Here is a 14,702-nt window from a genome sequence, read left to right on the forward strand (position 1 = left end):
TTGTAAAGGAAAAATTGATAACCCTTTTGCTTCTCCCTCTACACCTTTGAATTTGGTATTTACATTCTCTTGTTTGTATACTTTATTGTGATTATTGAAAAACCCAAGAGATAGAATTTTAAGGTAATTAATAATCAATGTATTAATTAGACTAGCTAATAATAAATAAATTGATGGTCAGTGGTTCCTCTCAGAAACCAAAACCAAAAGATCTGGGAACCTGAAAGATTTAAATAATCCTAGAAAGGGAATTTTCTTGATAACTGAAAATCAACTCTGATTGGTAGACATTTAATGATGAGGGAGACTAGAAGTCTTCAGCCGCAGCTGCTGAGAATATGGTTTGATCATGAAACTCAGTCACTTCCAGCAATCTGGACAGGGGAATCCATTTCTATCCAACCATCTCTTTTTGGTTTTCTTCTTCACAAACTGGGTCACCCTAAACTCTAATGGAAGTGTACAAGGGCAGGGACTCATTTCCTTGGGACAAGAACTTGCCTAGACTAGATTCTATTTATACTCTAAAAAGAAGTAAAGCTCCTAGTTGTGTGGGGTCCCACTCAAGATGGAAGAGCATGTACCTTAAGGGCTAGGACAATCTCATCAGTAATCATATCCTTCAGGGATTGACTTTTTACAGGGGCTGGCCCTTAAATGAGGAAATAAAGGAGAAATTAGATCCCAAATTAGTAATTGATTATTAACATAATGGCACAATAATAATTTCTCTCATTACGCCATATGGGAATGTATCAAAACCAAACCAAACTGAAAAAGTAGAGTAGCGTCATATTGTGGAAGCCTTGAACACCAAACAAAGGAGTTTGCACATGCTCACCAGGAAAGAAGGAAAGCACTAATCAATAAAACATTTATTAAGTACCTTCTGGGATACATAGAACGTTCAGGGAGGACTATCACCTCTGCTTTGAGGTCTTGTTGTTCAGTCATTTTTCAGTCATGTCGGACACTTTGTGACATCATTTGGGGTTTTCTTGGCAGAGATACTGGAGTGGGTTGCCATTTCCTTCTTCAGCTCATTTTACAGATAAGAAAACAGAGGGTTCATTGACTTGCCCAGGGTCACATAGCTATTAAGTGTTTGAGGTTAGATTTGAACTCAGGAAGATGAGTCTTCCTGATTTCAGGCCCAGTAGTACATTTACTGTGCTATCTAGATAGCCTTGTTTGAGGGCCTGAGAAGCCATTTTTATGGATGCTTATCCAACTTTTGTGTCTACCTGATTCACCCAATTTTCACCTGTAGCTCTAAGAAGCTGTAGCTTGCAGAGTGGTCATACCCGAGTAAACAGTCTAGGCAGATGGGCTAGGTTGAAGGTACCTGACAAACCTCAGACCTGTCAGTGAGCTATGGGGATGTCTACTCCAACCATGTGAAGACTTTCACCAGTGGAATGGACAGATGACAACAATTTGTTCTAATAGCTGTGAAGGTGTCTGAAGCAGATGTTATGGAATGTTTAGAGACTGATCAGACACTGAAGATACCAAGGTCATTCACCGCATCCTGGGCCATCACTAGACATCCTGACTTTTGTCTTGATGCTGGACTTCTATGACTTTGAAAGAAAGAGTGAGGCTCATTGCTGTACAACTCTGTCTCACTTGAATCCCATTCATGCGCAAGTAAAGACATCACCACATGATGTTCTTGGACCTTTGCAAAAATGAAGAATAGACAGCAAGTGCCTAGTATGTGTCAAGTACTGTTCTAAGTGCTGGGGCTTGAAAAGGAAGCAAAAAAAAGTCTTTGCTTTCAGGGAGCTTATAATATAATGGAGAAGACAATATGCAAACAAATATATCCTAACAAGTATTTGCAGGATAACTAGGAGGGCCCTAAAATTAATAGGAGTTAGAAAAGGCTTCCTCTAGAAGATGATATTTTAGTTGGAACTTACAGGAAGAGCTTTGAGTGGAATGTCATTACTAGATTTATGTATAAAGAAGTGATATTGAAAATAGTTTGGAACAGAAAGAAGTAAGAAGACCTGTTCAGAGGCTACTGCAGCATTCCAAGTGAATAGGACTGAGACCCAATGCCAGGAATCTGAGTTAGAGAAAGGATGAATAGGAGAGATATTGTAGAAGTCTGACTTAGAATCTGATCCTAGTACCTTGGCACTTACTGTCCTTCATGTTAAGAATATACACTCTCTTCTCTTCCAAATCTTGGAATTCCTAGTTTCCTTCAAAGTTCAGCCCAAATGCTACCTTATACAGGGTATAACCTAGATGGTAATACCCTTTACCCCAAATTATCTTGTATTTATTTTATACTCATCATATGTGCACATTTGTTCTTCCTTGATAGACTACAAATTGTTTGAGGACTAAGCATGTTTTACTTTTGTCTTTTATATTGTCAGAACCTAACACAGTTCTCAGTTTATAGTTGGTGCTCAGTAAATGATCACTGATTGATTGGTTAGCTGGTGGCTTGGTTGAATCTGAAACTTAAGAGAGAGAGAAGAGTCAAATATAATCCAAAGATTTCCAATTTGGAAGATTTGGAGAATTTTAGTGCCACTGATAGAGATATTAAAATGAGGAAGATGATTTTTTTATCAACTTTATTTATTTTCAGTGTTCTACAATCACTATCATATACCATAGATTTTTTTCCCCTCCCTCCTCACTGTCTTCCCCTCCCTCTCCGAGATGGCATACAATTTTATATAAGTTCTACACATACGTTGCTATTAAATACATTTTCACTATAGTCATGCTGTATAGAAGAATTAAAATGAATGGGAGAAATCATGTAACAAACCAAAACATAATACAAAAGAAAATGTTCTGCTACATTCTGCGATTGAATTCCATAGTTCTTTCTCCAGATGTGGAAAGCATTTTGCCTTAAAAGATCATTGGGAAATTTTTAAGTCTGCATTGCAGTGAAGTACCAAGTCTACCAGAAAAAACTCTCCCACACTGTGGTTGTTGCTGTGCACAAGGTTCTCCTGGTTCTACTCCTTTCACTTAGCATCAGATCATATAATTCTTTCCAGGCCTCTCTGAAGTCTTCCTGTTCATCATTTCTTATAGTGCAATAGTATTCCATTACATTTATATACCATAATTTATTCAGTCATTCCCCAACTGATGGGCATCCCCTTGATTTCCAGTTTTTGGCCACCACAAAAAGAGTTGCTACAAATATTTTTGTACATGTGGTACCCTTTCCCATTTTTATGATCTCTTGGGGATACAGTTCTAGAAGTGATATTGCTGTGTCAAAGAGTATGTACATTTTTGTAGCCCTTTGGGCATAGTTCCAAAGTGCTCTCCAGAATGGTTGGATGAGCTCACAGCTCCACCAACAATGAATTAGTATTCCAACTGTCCCACATCCTCTCCAATATTTATCATTTTCCTGTTCTCTCATGTTTGCCAATCTGATAAGTGTGATGTGACACCTCAGAGTTGTTTTGATTTGTATGTCTCTAATCAAAAGTGATTGAGCATTTTTTCATATGATTATAGATATCTTTAATATCTTCCTCTGAAAATTGCCTGTTCATATCCTTTGACCATTTATCGGTTGGGGAATGACTTGTTACACCCCTGCTTTTCTTACATCAGCTGAAGAAAAACATAGTCTGCTCCAACCTTTTACCTTCACCCTATGTCCATCCCCCTGTTTCAGATGTGTTTCTTGTAAACAACATATTGTTGGATTATGGCTTTTAATCCATTCTGGTATCCATCTCCATTTTATGGGAGAGTTCATTCCATTCACATTCACAGTTATGATTACAACCTGTGTCTTTCCCTCCATCCTCTTTCCCACCATTTGGACTTTTAGATCTCCATCTCCCTTCCCCTCCTCAATACAGTGTTTGCTTTTGACCATCACCTCCCACAGTCTTTCCTTCCTTCTTTCATCCCCCCTCCCTTTTACTCCCTTTTACACTTACTACTTCTTCCCTCCCTTTTAGCTTTTCCTCCCCTTTCTTCCCCTTTTCTCTCCTACTTCCTATGGGGCTAGTTATATTTATATAATTAATTAAGTTTATTGTTCCCTCTTTGTACCAAATCAGATGAGAGTAACTCTCAAACAATGCTCTTCTCCCTCCCCTCTTTCCTTCTACTGTAATATAATTTTGTACTTCTTCCTGTGATGTAATTTACTATTTTCTGCTTGCTCCTTTTCACATATCTTGTTACAATCCCTTTGCATGCTTGAATAATATTTTTATCATCACATCATTTAATTTATACCTGTTCCCTCTATCTATGTATATCCCTTTTACACTTCATAATAGATGTACAATTCTCATGATTAATAAGTATCATCTTCCCTTATAGGGAGGTAAACAGTTTGCCCAAATTGAGCAACAAGTTTTTCTTTTCCCCACTTTACCTTTTTATACACCTCCTGAGACCTGAATTTGAAGATCAAATTTTCTATTGAGTTCTGGTCTTTTGTATTAAGATTTCCTGGAAATCCCTTATTTCACTGCATGTCCATTTCCTTGCCTGAAATGTTATTTTGAACTTTGCTGGGTAATTGATCCTTGGTTGTAGTTCCAGCTCCTTTTCCTTACAGAATATCATATTCTAATCCCTTTAATGTAGAAGTTGCAAGGTCCTGTGTGATCCTGAGTATAGCTGCTTGATATTTGAATGGTTTCTGTCTGTCTACCTGCAGTATTTTGTCTGTCACTTGATAGTTTTGGAATTTGGCAAAAATATTTCTTGGTGTTTTATAGTTTGGAATCCCTTTCAGGAGGTGAATGGTGAATTCTTTCGATGACTGTTTTGCCCTCTGGATCTAGCACTTCTGTCCAGTTTTCCTTGATGATTTCTTGGAAGATATTGTCCAGACTATTTTTTTCATCATGGCTTTCTGGTAGGCCAATAATACTTAAATTTTCTTCCTGGATCTATTTTCCAGGTCAGTTGTTTTTCCAATTAGATATTTTACATTTTCGTCTATCTTTTCATTCTTTAGATTTTGTTTGACTGATTCTTAATGTCTCATAGAGTCATTAGTTTCTACCTGTCCAATTCTAATTTTCATAAAATTGTTTTCTTCAGTTAACTTTTGCATCTCCTTTTCCATTTGTCCAGTTATTCCTTTTAAGGAATTATTTTCTCCAGTTAGTTTTTGTACTTCCTTTTCCATTTGTCCAATTTTCCTTTTCAAAGAGCTGTTCTCTTTGTAGAATTCTTTTTTCATACTTTTAAAATCACTGGCCAGTTTTTCTTCTATGTCCTTCTTCAGCTGTTCCAAGAATGCTCTTTGTGCATGTGAGCAGTTCATAGTCCCTTCTGAAGTTTCAGAATGGAGTACAGTCTCAATACTGAACTCTTTGGTATTCTTGTTTTGGTCCTTGTCCCCATAGAAAGATTCTATTGTGTTTTCCTTCTTGTTTTGCTTCTTCTTACTCATGATGATGATACTTTGTGTATTGTGGCCTCTGGTTCTTTCAGCTAGAAGCTGGAGTACCTGGTGGTGAACTGACTGGTGTGAGAAAGCAAAGGGCAGGTGCCTTTTTTTCCTTTTTGTTTTTTGATTCCCCAGATTAGCCCTGGGACTAGCTTTTTAAGTGTGAGGGAGGGGTAGTCTGGTTTTGGGAGATCTTCTCAGGTGAGCTAGAGCAAAGGCAATCTCAGGGATTGGTGATCCCAGCTGCCTTATTGTCTTCCTGTTTCCCCTGCAGCACTGAAGTATACCTGGGTCCTAGTGAGAAGCTCCATTCCCCTGGAGCTGTGTGCAACACCTCTTTTCCTCTGCCACAGTAAGAGGAATATTCTATCTATCTATCTATCTATCTATCTATCTATCTATCTATCTATCTATCTATCTATCTATCTATGTCTATCTATCTATCTATTCATTTTATTTATTTTTAGTGTTTTATAATCGCTACCATAAAACTTAGATTTTTCCCCCCTACTAATCCCCCACCACCCTCCTCCCTCCCCAAGATGGCATACAATTCTATGTAGGATCTACATATGCATTTCTATTGAATACATTTTCACTATAGTCATGCTGTGTAGAAGAACTAAAATAAATGGGAGAAATCATATAACAAACCAAAACATAATACACACACACACACACACACACACACACACACACACACAAATGATCTGCTACATTCTGTGATTGAATTCCATAGTTCTTTCTCTGGATGTGGAAGACATTTTGCCTTAGAAGACCATTGGGAATTTTTTTTTTTTTTATGTCCTTGTATTACTATGAAGATCCAAGTCTACCAGAAAAAATTCTCACACACTGTAGTCATTGCTGTGCACAAAGTTCTCCTGGTTCTGCTCCTTTTGCTCAGCATCAGATCATATAAGTCTTTCTAGGCCTAAGAGGAATATTCTTTAGTGATTTTCCTAGCCTCAGGTGCTATGAGACTGTATGCCCCTTCTGTTGATGTCACTGATCCAGAATTTTTCTGGGGAAATATTTTATGGTCCTTTTGAGGCCAAGGGGAGGGGGAGAGTGCATTTATCTATCACTCTGTCATCTTGGCTTCTGAAAGTTCAAGTAGGTGACTTATGGATGTTTAGTCTATGGGCTGAAAGTCTCAGGAGTGGCTGCGACTGATACCTAGGGCTCAGTGGTTGTCATTCTCTTGGCTCTGCTGCTCTCCTGCCCTGGGCTGCCACTCTGCCATTCTGCCATGCTGCTGCTCCCTCAGACCTCCCCGGGGCTTTCCTGCTTGGCTGTGCAGTAGCAGAATGCGCTGTGCTGTGTGCTGTGGCCTCTTCTCCATCCCACCTCCCTACCCATGAAACAGATCCTTCCCATCAGTCTTCCAGTCTGTCCTGGTCTGTGAATCTGCCACAGTCTGTCTCCTATTAGATTTTGCACCTCCAAAATTTGATCAGATTCTCTTTTTAGAGTTATCTAAAGGAGTTTGTCTAAGAGCTTAGTTGAGTAGTTGCTCTCACTCTGCCAGCTTTGCCTGAAGTTAGCTGAAGATCATGTTTAAAGGAAAAAATAATTGATTTAGTTTTGGACATGCCGACAATGAAGTGGGACATCCATGGAGAGATGTCCCGTATGCATTTGGGGATTTCAGTCTGAGAGGAAATAAGAGGGTAAGGCTGAAGAGAGAGAGAGAGTTGGATCGAGTGCACATAGATGGGTATAGATATGGAGATGAGAAGCAGCATAGCCAGCTCTAGAGTAGGAAAATCTAGGTTGCTCTCTATATTTACGAAATCATAGATTCAGTCCAAGAGGAAAAAAGAGAACTATAGGCTATAATTAGAGGGCAACTTCTCATCATGAAGCTTATTACTAGAAAGAGGAAGAGGCATTAAAATATTACAGCTAGGATTTTGTTTAAAGTCTTACCGCAAAGGATAACCACATAGGATCATATATCTGGATATGGAAGGGAACTCGGAGGTCGACTATTTAACCCCTCTTAATTGATAGAAGACAAAACTGAGGCTTAGAAAGGTTGAGTCACATGCCCAGGATCATATGGGAATAAGTGGCAAGAACAAGATTTGAACCAAGCCCTTTGACTCCAGAATCCGTGCTTTTCCCACTGTACCATCTTATATTTATGAACATATTAAAATTATTCATGGGAGATAATCTCTCTGACTTTGCTGTTTAACCTAGTAGAAATTCTGACAATAAGACTGAGCAGTATCATGGCATACCGGTATGGGAGACATTTGGGGACTCCTGGCTTCACACCAATCAATTAATAAACATCTATTAAACACCTGCTGTGTGCCAGGCACTGTGCTAAGTGCTGACCCATGTGGATGTTAAGGAACAAAGACAATGAGTTATTAATTTGGATATTAAGTTCTTTCCCTTTGCACCAAGGATAGCTCTAGCTAGCCTTTGCGTGGCAGGGGCAGGAGGTTCCCTGCCTCTTCTTTCCTCTCTCCTGTAGTCTCTTCCCTCTCCTTCTTTATTCTGGTGACTGACAGCCCTTGCTGAAGAATGAAGGACACTAATGGAATCCTCAGTGTTTTCCTTATTGCCACTATTCTCAATAATACTATGCTTGTAGGCTGTAATTAGGTGTCAAGTTTATTAACTAGTTGATTGTAACTGGATAACTGAGAAGGCATATTTCTGGTAACCACTATACTTGTAAGAGGGCATTAATTTAGATTCTTGAAATAAATTAAGACTAATAAATTGGCTTCAGTTGGCAAATAGGGGAAGTGAGGGGCTGGATAAGAAGAGCAGCAGTAGTGAACTAAAGCTGTACTGAAACTACAGCTGCCAAATGGTTCTGGTTGAGGGTATTAGAGATAAGTAGGGCTATGTCATATGAGATGCAGAAGGCTAAGAGGATCCAGGAGAATGCACTAATCTTTGAGTAGCAGTGATGAGCCCATTTATCTGTATGTCTTTGGATCTCTGGATGCTTTCTGGACTCCATTTTCCTGAACTTTGAGTACTGGAGCCTGCCCAGATAAACCTTGGCATAGAGGACCAGTGAATAGACATATTTATTTTTTCATCCCCTTGCCAGGTTTTGGGCTGTGTTCCCAAGTGGTCTGGTTTGAGAACTAATCTACCCAGCCCAAGAGTGAAAAGAATATCTAGATCATTCTAGGCTCTCCTAGATGCTCCAGCCCCAACTGAACTAATTCTGGCTGACCTTCATCTTTAAGACTACCTTTCATTTACTCTGCATTCAACTTGCATGTATGGATTTTTATATGCTGTCTCTCATTTAAATGTAAACTCCTCAAAGGCAAATTTGTTGGGTTTTTTTTTTTTTGCATATCAGTCTACTCTCTGACACTTAGAAAGTATTTACTATATACTTGTTAGGTAGCAATACATAAAGAGATAATGGCAAAGTTATCATTATTTTTTGAAAAAGCAACAGCAGTTGAGGGGATCAACAAAGATTAGAAGATTGTAGAGTCAGAGCTGAAAGGCCTTCCAAGGTCAGTGAGTTGTTTTTTAGGTGAGGAAACTGGGGTACAGAAAAAAAAAGTAACTTCACCAAGGTTACACAGTTCGCAAGTGTGTGGTAGATTCAGGATTGTAACCCAGATACTCTAGACTTGCACTGTGCCATGTTGCTTCCCCAAAGATTCACGTGGAAGGTGCAGCTTTGCCTGATTTAGGAATGCACACCAGGGAATCTAAATAAAGAGGGTGAAGAAGGCATAAATCCCAGCCATTGAGGGCAGCCAAGCAAAGAGACGTGGAGATTGTCATCTGTAAGAAAATGAAAAAAGGACAGTTTGGTTTCTAGACAGTGTGAAGGGAATTGTGTGTGTATATATATATATGTATATATGTTTATCTTTATGTATATATAATGTATATATGTATGTGCACGCACACACACATATATACACACATATACATAATACTATGTTTGTCCTTCATTGCTGAAGAAGACCACGCCATCAGAGAAATAATGAGAAGACTTGCCCTTGACTTTGTTTTGAGTGAGGGAGGGCTGTGCAGGTCACCAGCCTCACTTCTCCTCCAGAGCCATCCAGTGACCAGACATTCATCAGGATGACTGGAGATGACCCAGAATGAGGCCATTGGGGTTAAGTGACTTGTCCAAAGTCACACAGCAAGTGAGTGTCAAGTGTCTGAGGTGAGATTTGAACTCAGGTCCTTCTGACTCCTGCACTGGTGCTCTATTCACTGCACTACCTAGCTGCCCCCTAACACATATACATACATACATACATACATACATACATAAGAAATATAGGGGCAAGAAAGATAGCTTGGAGATAGGTTATGAAGGACATTAAACACCAAATAGAAGATAAGCATTTTTATTCCGGAAGTATTACATAGCCACTGAAAATTGATTGAGTAGAGGAGTGACAAGAGCCAGACCCATGCTTAGGATATGTTGAAGAGGGAAGAGACTAAAGACATGGAGAGCAATTAGGAGTTTATTAAGTAGTCTAGCTGAGAGATGATAATGGTCCTAAACTAGATGGTGACTATGTGACTAGACATACTGGTGAGATATTATGATTGTAGAAATAATAGGATGTGACAACTAAGAAAATATTAGTGGATAAGAGAAAAAGGATCAAAAAATTGCTACAAAGTTTTGAGCCTGCATAGCAGAGGCTGGTGACCACCTTAACAGAAATAAGGAAGTGTGAAAATGATGAAAGATTTTAGGGGACATTGATGGAGCTCAAGTTCCAATTTCAATCTGAGATGCCAGTAGGAAATCAAGCAGGAAGAATCTAGTAGATATTTGTAGAAAATGGAATGAACTTCAGGTGAGGCATTAGGAATTAGCTTTGGGAATCATCTGCAGAAAGATCATGGGAACATAGGAACATTGGGTCTCAGAGATATCATCCAACTTGTCCAAAGTTACACAGGTCATAAAAGGAGTTTAGTTATATCTATCCATCCATCTATCTATCTATCTATCTATCTATCTATCTATCTATCTATCTATCTATCTATCTATCTATCTATCTACATATCTACCTATCTATCTGACAGTCTATCCACTTATCTTTCTATATCTTCCTAAAAGATCTACCCAGTAAGCTTGATCTCTTGACATTTCATTAAATCCCAAGAAACATGTGAGTTGACCATTGGTCCTCCCTTACTTTCACTTTATGATTGACTTATTTCTTTTATATTGATGATATATATTATGTTCTTTCTTTGGAACAGTTCATCACTATAGCCAATCTCCACCTACCATCTTTATGTTATGTAATGAGTGGATAGTAGCTTTAAGGATTCATAGATTGACATTCTATGCCTTATAGCCAGACAGCACACATGGATGGTAAAAACAACCTGTCTCCAGGAGAAATTTGAAATCATTAAAAAAAAATGTAATTTTCCAAGAGGAGACCTTGTTTGATTTCCTTCTTCTATTACCTTTTGGTCCCAGTCCATAGTTTAGTTATATCCACATAAACCTGTTAAAGGGAAGAGCCGACTTTTTTGTAGCTTCCATATCAGCCTACATAAATTAGGCTTTGATCAATGTTTGACAGTGAAGATGTCTTATTATATCAAGTGTTCAATTAGTTCAATTTCTGGTAGGAGATTCGCCCTTCCCAACCACTCTACCCCATATTTTCTGTGTTGCTCCTGTTGGTTACAGTGTGCAGTTGAATGAGTTCTTTGAATGTATGGGAAAAGTGATGGATTTTAAGTCAAAGATTTGAATTCAAATTCCAGGCATGCTACTTGCTAGCTATGTGACTTCAGACATCCAATGGACCAACAAGTGTATATTAAGCATCTATAATAAGTTATATAATCTGGTAATATCAGGATCTAAGTGAAAAATATCTTGCCCTCAATAAGCTTACATTATATAGGATAAGATAATATGTGCACAAATAAATATGTACTGTAATTATCACACACATGATGCAGTGGGAAATACTCTGGAGTTAGAATCAGATGACCTATGTTCGTTCCTAGTTCTACATGTGACCAGATCAAATCATTTACATTCTCAGATGAGAGATTTGGATAGATGACTTCCAATACTCTCTGACTCAAAGGTTATGCTCCTTCAGTTCTTGGGCAAAAGAGTGAAGAACAACTCCTCAGTTAGGTATGTTATTAGCAAAAATGAAAAAGCACATTTTTAGTTAATGAAGTAACTAGAATCTCATTCTGAAATTCTTCTGAGGGAAATCTGTGAGCTTGGAGTTTAAGGGCATTGATAGGAAAGGAATTGTTTCCTTTTAAAAAAAATAAATGCAAAGTATTTGAGAGAAAGAAAAGATTAATAAAAAGACTCCACAAAGAAGATGGTGTATGAGCAGAGTCAGTCTTGGACTAAGTTTTCTGATTTCCAAAACTTGGATTTTGGCCTAGATTAAATTTAAGGTTCTACTCATACCTTTATACTTTGATCCGTGCACTGGCTACCAGCTGTATGAAGTTCTGTGCCATAGAAGAAGCCATTGAGAAAACTGGAAGTAGATATGGGAGACAGTTTTTTTGTGAGTAGGGTCAATTAGAAAGTCCCAAAGGAAAATGAACTACTTTTTAGGGGGCAGTTGAATAATTGAAAAGGCCAACTCCTTGTCCTCTTGGATAATCTAATTTGTAATACTATGAAAGAACACCATTTTCATTCAGAAAAATGGGTCCAGATTCTGGCACTGCCACTATCTATATGACTTTGGTCAAATCACTTAACCTCTCTGGGCCTCAGTTTCTCTTATAAAACAAAGAAGTTGATTAGGTAGTAAACTGTCTAGCACTCAAAGCATGATCCTATGACCCTATTTATTCTTCTTATCTCAGTCCTCAGATTTTCAAGTTCCATAGTTCTGGTAACAATTGTTTTATTGTGGATAAGCTCCTGCTTACTGAACTTCCTTGTCTTTCTATCTGGATGGTATCTAAGATGTTTTCAGTCCACTTTAAGGGAGGAGAATTCATGGACGAGTCAAGGCATCATCCTCATGATGTCATTAGGCTTCTTTGATAATGAAATGACAGCAAGGGGAAGAGAGGAAGGAATTTCCTTTTCTACCAGAAATCTTCCTTGCAGTCATTCTCTTCATTCAATGGCTAATCCTCCATTTCCCTCTATCGTGCTCCGTTGGAAAAAAACAAACAAAGCAACAACTACATTCTTTCTCTGCCAATGCCCTTGGGCTCCAGTTAATAAGGTTCCCTCTAGCCTCAGAAGAAGATGCTAGTTACCTCAAGGCAAGGACCAAAAGAAAAAAAAAAAAACAAAACTATATTTTTGCAAATAACGTACATCTGATTCTTTTGCCCAAGAATCAGAGAAGCATCGATTTTGAGTACGCAGAGATTTTTGGAAGTCATCCGTGTGTGTGTTCATCCTTTGTTGCCAAAGAAGGCCATGCCATCAGAGAAATGATGACATGACTTTCACTTGACTTTGTTTTGAGTGAGGGAGGGCTGTGCAGGTCACCAGCTTCACTTCTCCTCCAGTGTCATTTGAATCCAGTGACCAGACATTCATCAGGATGACCGGAGATGACCCAGGATGAAGCAATTGGGGTTAAGTGATTTGTCCAAGGTCACACAACTAGTGAGTGTCAAGTGTCTGAGGTGAGATTTGAACTCAGGTCCTTCTGACTCCTGCACTGGTACTCTATGCACTGCACCACCTAGCTGCCCCAGAAGCCATCTAATACTTCATGATATCGTCATCGTTTTATACAAAGTGATACCTAGAGAGGTTATGACTTGATCAACGTCATATGGCAGAGGTAGGATTGAACCTTGTCCTGATTTTAAATCCATTTTTTTTCTTCTGCATCATGCACATGTTCTGTGCCCCTTGCTCTGTGTTAAGGGGGTTGGGGGTGAAAATGGAGAAAAGAACCACAAACAACTTTATGAACTTGGCAGCATTTTTTTCCCCTCAAGATGAAGTATTTGATAGTTAGCATAAGGGTAGGATATGGAATTAATGTAGGTAGACATCCAGTTTTAATTGGTATCATTTGTTCTCGTATCCATAGGTGATAGTAGATGTTTCCCCTCTTCCACCAAACTCCTTTAAAGTACCTTTATCTAGTTACATTAAAGGTTCCACCCCTTTCTCACTCTCACCCCCTGAATCCCCAAAGCCTAAAGCACAACAATCAAAGGCATCCTTATACCGAGATAATGAATGAATAGGAACATTTTTCAAAGTAGCGAATATGACAAGCTAAAGGGAAGGTGAGGAAGAGAGAACCTACTTATCTTACTGAGGGAAAAAAGAGGGGGAAGTAATATAAAATCAGATAAAAGTCTAACAGCAAAAGGAACTAATGAAAAAACCTTAAGAAAGAAAGGGTCCCAAACAAGAAGAAGAATCCAAGGGTGAGCAGAAGAGAGTCAGTGGAAACAGGGCCATCTTTTAAAAAAAAGATTAAAGTATAATAATTGAAGGAGCAGAATATTGTTTTTATAGTAGAAGGGGGTACATGTGAACTTGGAAAAATATTTTTGAGATATGTGGAGAAAAATATGAATTTAACTGATAACTTTAAATGCAAATGAATAAAACAACTCAATAAAATGAATAAGTATCAGAGGGGATAAGAAAATAAAATCAGGCAATCTGTGGCTCACAAAAGAAAGAATTTAGAAACAGAGTTGTACAAAAAATCAAGCTGAGGGAACCGGGGAAATGAATATGCATCAAATAAAAAGAGATACTTTATTAGCTGAACTATAAAGAGCACTTCCATTCAGGACTTTAACGCGCCTTCATATCAACCTGTCACAGTAATGTACCCAAGGAACTTTCTCTTGTAATTGCCAAAGTAGTAATTAGCCAGGGAATCACCTTGTCTCGGGCATTGCTGTCTGAGGACCAAACCCCTGAAGCACCTCCATCCACAAAGCATGACCGCTGAAAATCCTTATGGGGTTGAAAAATTGAATCTTGAATTACTAGAAGCTAAACATGGGTCAAGAAGATAAGGGGATTTTGACGGGACTTCTCAGTCTAGTTGACTTGATGTGTTTATTTTTTTAATCTCTGTGTGTGTGTGTGTGTGTGTGTGTATGAGAGAGAGAGAGAGAGAGAGAGAGAGAGAGAGAGAGAGAGAGAGAGAGAGAGAGAGAGAGAGAGAGAGAGAGAGAGAGAGAGAGAGAGAGAGAATGTAAATGACTTGATTTGGGTCACATAGCATGTAGCAGAGATGAAAGTTAGGCAGACAGAGGTTACATAGGTCACATAGTATGACCATCTTGAGGTTAGATTTGA

Source organism: Notamacropus eugenii, chromosome 6 (genome assembly GCF_028372415.1).
Source record: "Notamacropus eugenii isolate mMacEug1 chromosome 6, mMacEug1.pri_v2, whole genome shotgun sequence".
Taxonomy (NCBI): domain Eukaryota; kingdom Metazoa; phylum Chordata; class Mammalia; order Diprotodontia; family Macropodidae; genus Notamacropus; species Notamacropus eugenii.